This window comes from Triticum dicoccoides, chromosome 6A, assembly GCF_002162155.2.
Source record: "Triticum dicoccoides isolate Atlit2015 ecotype Zavitan chromosome 6A, WEW_v2.0, whole genome shotgun sequence".
NCBI lineage: Eukaryota > Viridiplantae > Streptophyta > Magnoliopsida > Poales > Poaceae > Triticum > Triticum dicoccoides.
The window spans coordinates 142021153-142028113 of record NC_041390.1 but is presented as its reverse complement, the minus strand read 5'-3'; positions in this window follow the sequence as shown (position 1 = coordinate 142028113).

The following is a 6961-nucleotide window of genomic DNA, read 5'->3' as shown; positions in this document are numbered from 1 at the left end:
TGTGGGGCTTGGGGTTGATTTGATGTGGGGAGAGGGTTTGATTTGATGTGTTGGAGGGAGGGGTGTGGGGGTATTTATATAGGTGAGGGGAGAGGTTACTTGGGGTAGGGGACAAGAAATAGACTAGGAATAGGAAAAAGAAAACGAAACAAAGGAAAGAGGGGGGGCTACCGGCCAGAGTCCAAGCCGGACTCGGCTTAGAGCGAGGCGGTGGCGCTGCCTGCCTGGCGCTGGCGCGCGTGCGAGGCGATGGCCTGGCGTGCAGGAGGCTGGGGTGGCCGGCTGGCTGGGCCTTTGGCCCGGCTGGCCTGGCGGGATTCCTTTTTTTTTAACTGGTTCAGCGCGCAGAAAAAAAAACAAAAAGAGAACTAAACGAACTCCAAAAATTTTAAAGTAAATTTTCCCCGACTCCTAAAAATGAGCCGAACAAAATGAACTTTTCTCCGGGCCTAAAATGCAATTTTTGAAAACACGCATTTTTCCCTATGCAAATAAAATGCGAATAAACACCGGAAAACAAAATTTGATCTATTTATTAAATCTTCATTTTTCCTCAATTTGGGAAAGTCATGTTATTCCCTCTCTTATATATATTTTTTGATATCGGAAAATAACTGAAGATGAAATAAATAAATCAAATGATCCTCTTTTCAAATTCAAGAAAACTCTCAAATATGAAAATAACGAAATCTCCAACTCTCTCCGAAGGTCCTTGAGTTGTGTGAAATTTCTAGGATCGACCAAAATGCATGAAAAATAAGGTATGCATGATGATCTAATGTATAACATTCCAAATTGAAAATTTGGGATGTTACAAACCTACCACCCTTAAAAGGAATCTCGTCCTGAGATTCGGAGAGGCTAGCAAGAAAAGGTTAGGGTTTGGGGGTCTTCTCAAAATCCATCGATCATCACACAGTGTCTGGGGTGCTACCACCCTTAGAATCATTGTTACGGTTTCATCGAAACTCATATACTTCATCCATATTGTTAACAGTGTCGGTCTTCTCAAATCCTCGAAAAATTCCTTCTCTAGGCTCTTCAGGTAGTGGCATATCCTTTTACTCAATTCTTCTATCCTTTTATTTTGGTAAGGTTATTCCGCGACTGGGTCTTCTTAGCTGACGGGTCTAGCGCCAAAACTAAACAACTATCGATATCTCATGGTGGTCAACAATTTGTGGTTTCTCCTGCAGGAAATGGGTCTGGGTTGATCCTCACCGTATAACCTACGGTTGGCAAAGCTGCCTTGTACAAGGGAAAAATACCTATACCATTCTAAGGCTTAAACAAGGTTTTGATCATCGTCTCTCCACTATAGGTAAGTCACTCAGATTTACCATCCCATATAGCAGGGCGAATAATAAGAGTAAGTCGGTATGGTGATCAATCCATCCCGCACCCAAATCATTACCTTATATATGGTTTAGCGAATCTCGCATTCTAACACTCGGTCATCCTCACAAGCATTGCAGAATTTCTCTCGTCGACGAACCAAGTTCGGATTAATCCATTGATTCTGCAAGCCAGACAAACATCTATCGTTCCTTCACAACTCTCAGGTTTTGCGTAAACTCCTATAAAATCGTTTGTCGATAAAATCGTAACTTCTTTCAGGGTTTTTCCTTCAGCAAGAATGTGCTTGCTTCTTGGCAGGTCCTGGGGCCTGTGGGTTTTGGTCCATCTCATTACTTGTAGTCCTTGAACTTATCATCGGGCAACAAATCATTATTCCAACTTCCAACTTCCTAGTATTCTTTAGATCCATCCAATTGTACTGTCTTCCTTCCTTCTATTGGCACCAAACCAAGACGTGAGTACTCAGACTTGTCATGGGGTTGCCATTGCTCCATATTACCAACATCATACCTCCTTTATATCCAATAGTACTTCATCTCTTCATCCTCGTGGGATTTCCCACATACCGAGGTAAAAACTTATACTTATGAAGTCCATACTCTACTTCGTGGAACATCATTATCCTTTCCAGGGTAAGCGTCCTTACTGGGGAATATTGGCCATCTCTGCATGGCACTTCTTCAAGTGGGAAATGTGAAACACATCATGAACTCCTGACAGTCCTTTGGGTGACTCCAACTTGTTGGCCACTTCTCTCATACGCTCCAAAACTCGGTATGGTCCTACAAATCTCGGGGCTAACTGTCCCTTAACTCCAAATTGTTTAACTCCTCGCAGAGGGGTCATACGAAGACATGCTCTGTCTCCAATTTCATAGACTACCTCCTTGAGTTTCTGAGTCTACATAACTCTTCTACCTGAACTGAGCTACTTTCAGTATATCTCGAATCAACTTAACATTCTCTTCCGACTCCTTGATCACATTTGGTCCAAACAACTGACGGTCTCCAACTTCATCCCACATACTCTTGGGGTATCACACATATCGAGACAAAACTCGTATTCATTTTGTCTGAAATCCACTCAGTGGAGTATCCTTATCTTTTCCAGGGGTCAATGGTTCTTACAGGGTACTACCACCCTAAAAATGCACAAACCGTCCATAGACCATATTTCTCTTATCCTCAAAAAAATGGTCAAAATCCTTCTTCATAGAGTAACAACTCATAAAATCCATATCAGTACCAACGATGCTACTTTATTCATTCTCCAATGATTAAAATCTCTTGCTTTTCCATTACAAGTCTCAACTCAACACCTCAATATAAAAGGAAATGTTCTCACTTCTACTACTCCATTTCTTTTGTTATAAACTCAACTATTTATCACAAGTCTCCTTCTCCTTCGGACAATCTCTGGCAAAGTGCCCTGCTCCATTACAACTAAAACATATTACTTCTGACAAGTATCGAGATTTCCTTTTGGGGCAACTGTTGAGGTAGTGCCCTGACTCCTTGCACCTATAACAGGTGATATGACTCAGGTTCCTCCTGGGCTCCAATCGGTTTCTCTTCCTGGACTTTTCCATTCCAATCAGGGCTTCTATTTCCTGTGGGTCATATTCTACTTCCTTTGTCGGGAATTCTACTAGATCCCCGTTCAAACAATTTTGGGAGATGTGTCCTTCTTCTCCACATGAATAGCAAGACTTAGTGCAGGGTTTTCTCGGGTCTTCTTTAGGTGTGTCCTCCACCTTTTCCTTCATCGAAGTTTCTTCTAAAATTTCCATGAGGGCTCCTTTCATTACTTCTTTCTTCTGCTGGATGGTTCGTTGTACCATGGGGTAAATGTGACACTGTGCAGGGTAGTGGGTAGTCCCTTCACACAAGAAACAAGTAATCTGCCTAATTGGGCATTCTTCAACTGGGTGACTTCCTTCGCAATTAGGGCATTCATCCTTGTGTTCTTTATGGGTGTGTCCTATTTCTCCACAAATCTTGCATGCACAAGGTTTCTTCATGTCCTTTCCATAAGGCTTCAACTTCTGGGACACAAACTGAGACTTTAGCAAAGTCAACTTAAATTCTTTCCAAGTGGTTACTCCTTGCCATCCATTGATGGGTTGATACATCCTCCACCAAGTAGCAGCACCTCTTTCAAAGCATTGAAGAGCATGCTGGGTCATATTATTTCCAACTATAGGGTTGTTCTCCATATGATCCTCCATGTTCTGAATCCATCGGTCTGTCTCCAATTGACTCATTGGTCCCGAAAATACAAGCTCATCTCCATTCATCCTCTATTGGGTCCATGGGTTTTGGGGTGAGATAAGAGAGATAGAGAGGGATGCACACAATACAAACAATGGTTTTGAAAAGAAAGATTTTATTTGTGGCCGTCGGGAAAAACATCAAACAAATGACAGCTCACAAACGTCGCATCTAACGTAGGTATATAACAGGGTTTTGGTCTTCTAAAGGTCAATAAATCTTCAACGTCTCCAAATTCTTCAAACCTTGTTCAAGCCTCCAATGGCTTCTTCCAATCATGCTTGTCCTTCTCAAGTTCTTTTGCCAGATCATCTCTGTTGACGTGAAATCTCTCGTGACATCCTGTAATATTCTGGAGTTGCATTTCAAACTTCTAGGTTTCAACATCCTTGGCATGAACCATGGTCCTACTATCCTTCCGTTCCTGACGAACCTCCTGTATCTCAAGGTTTTACTTCTCTAGCTTGGTTGCTTTCAACTTCTGGTCTTAAGTTCTTCACGAAATGCTTCCTTGTCTAATACGACTTCCTGGAGCTCCATTTTAAACTTCTTGATGTACTACTCCAGATCTTGGTGATACACCAGCTAAGTTTAAAACTGCATCCTTTGCTGATAGATGCTCCATCAGCCTTCTACCATCCAATCCTTCTGAAGGAATGCATGCTTAGCTCAGCTCGGTGACCACAATATCAATGGTGATGACATCACGGATAACCGTGTTTCTGCCCTTGTCATTGCCATGAGCTATCTTGCCAGTTGATATCTCCTGCCTTAGGGTTTTCTTGACAAAACTTTGAGTTCTCAACTCTCCATGTTTTGGTCTTTCTCCAATACACCTTGATCTCAGGTATTGACAACTTCCATAGTCTACCAAGTTCCATAAGGGTAGCCTTCCTAGGTCATACAAATCTGGGAATTCTTCAGAGCCTTCCAATTCTACTTGTCTTCGGCCTTTAACCGTTGTAGTTTCCATTATTCCGATGCACGGAAAATACTCTTCATTCCAAAGTGGTCTTAGTTGTCCGATATCTTGTACTTCTTGGAGTGGTCTCATCAGTGGAATCTTCGAGGGGTCAAAAGAGGAAAGGGGTATGGTCTCACTAAAAAGAATTTTTGAATAAGCTTAGAAGAGAAGAGAGGTAAAAGATCTTTTTGAAAGGGGAAAGTTGTAGAGAAAAAATCTCTGCTATGAGCTTGCCGGTTTCTAGGGTCACGTCCTACAGTCAACATGTGCTCTGATACCATCTTGTAGCGACCCGACCTGAATGGATCAAGTCTCTGTGCTTACGTGTCATCCCTGGATCGGTATGCTGACACACACAGTACTCGAAGGATTTATAACAGAGGTAAATCACATGTATAAAGTAGCGTAAATACTATTACCTCAGTCCATATAGCGGAAGCAACAAGGTTGTGGATTCCCATCAACACCAACGGCAAAGTTGAGTGTAGAAATCGTAACCCTAACGTATCACTTACTCGTCATAAGAAACCTGCAACATAAGACGTTGCAGCCCAAAACGGGTCAGTACATTGAATGTACTGGCAAATTCACACCATAGAGAATGATGAACAATGGCTATCACTATATGCATATTTGGCTGGTGGAAAAGCTCTATGGTTATAAGGTTTTTGCGTAAAGCCAATTTTCCCTACTGCAAAGGAATAAATTTATTTAACTACCATGGTGGTTGTGAAACATTGAGAATGGTTGACAGCATTCTCAATCCCAATTAAAAATAATTAAAACCCGACAACATTAATTAGAAGTAACATGTTGAGATTCACAATGATATTCAAGTACTAGATACTCAAGTTGTCCATAACCGGGGACACGGCTAATCATGATTAGTTTGTACACTCTGCAGAGGTTTGCGCACTTTTCCCCACAAGACTCGATCACCTCCGTTTGGTTTCTCGCACTACAGGGTGTTTGAGAAGACGGATGACCGAGACACAGTCTTTCAGAAGCGCTAGCACCTTACATGTGGGTAGACCGGTACACCTACTTCCCCTACATCTGCTAGTCTACCCGTAAGAGTTCGCACGACTTAGTCAACTATGCCAGAGCCCATAATGGCTTGTGGCTGCACACGTAAGTTTCTAGCATGAAAGATCTTATGATCCCTTTGAGCCTGGGTGGCGGTCCAAAAAAAACAGGCAAGTCCTGATAGACATCAGGTGCCTCAATCCACCCAGATGTGTGTTTAAGTTGCCACCTTAGATAAACCATTAAATTATCAACTCACATCTGTCATGGATATCACTCACCGAATCCACGTCTACTAGCATAGCATGGCATAATAAGCAAACGTAGAAGTAACTCCCAAAGGTTTCATAATAATATAGGTAATAGGTACTACCTCATCTACTTCCCATCCCACAATTTAATTAGATCCTAATCATGCAATGTGTGAGGATTGATCTAATGCAATAAAACATGGGTTGTAGAAAAGGTATGATCAAAGTGTGAACTTGCCTGTAATGTAGATGAAGATGATTCGTACTTAAAACTCTTGATAGATCTACTCGTCACACTCCGGTCAATCTATCGTAAGCAAACAATAGTAACCACACAATAAGTACTCATCTAATGCACAAGTAAAACTCGAATGAGAGGACGAACCAGAAAGTTCAACTTAAGAACTCTGGTTGCAAAAAAAGAACGAACCGAACAAACGACGGAAAACAAACGGCGGAAGAAAACAACTCGGTTCTAGCAAGTTGAAACTAGGTCAAATTTTACCATAGCAAAAACTAGTTCAGGTTGATTAGACGGAACGGCGGTTTCGAGACGAAACTCCAGGCGCTTGAATCACCTGATTCCGATAAACAGGCGAGAAGATAAACTAGAACGAAGATCGGATCTGAGATCGCGATCGTGGAATAAATCCGACGAAAAGAAAGAGACGAACGGTTAAACGAACGGGCGTCGTTAACCGGGAATAATCGGTGATCACGTTCATTGAGACGAACGGTCCGAAAGAAGAACGAAAACCGATCTAGGGTTTTCGGAAAAGAAACTGAAAAAGGAAACGGAAAACCGATCTAGGGTTTCGAAAAAGAACCGAAACGAAAAACCGATCTAGAAACCGGAACGGTTTAGAAAAGAACCGGAAAGAAAACGAATCGGAAGAGAAGAAAAGAATCGGAACGGTTTATAAGAAAAACCGAACCGAGGAAAGAAAAGAGAGGCGCGGCTACCTCGACGAGGTTCCGGCGAGGGGCTTCGGCGAACGGCGGCGTAGGGCGGCGGCGGCGTAGGCAAGGTGCGGCGGCGGTGTAGGTGCGGCGGCGACGTAGGAAAGGTGCGGCGGCAGTGTAGGTGCGAC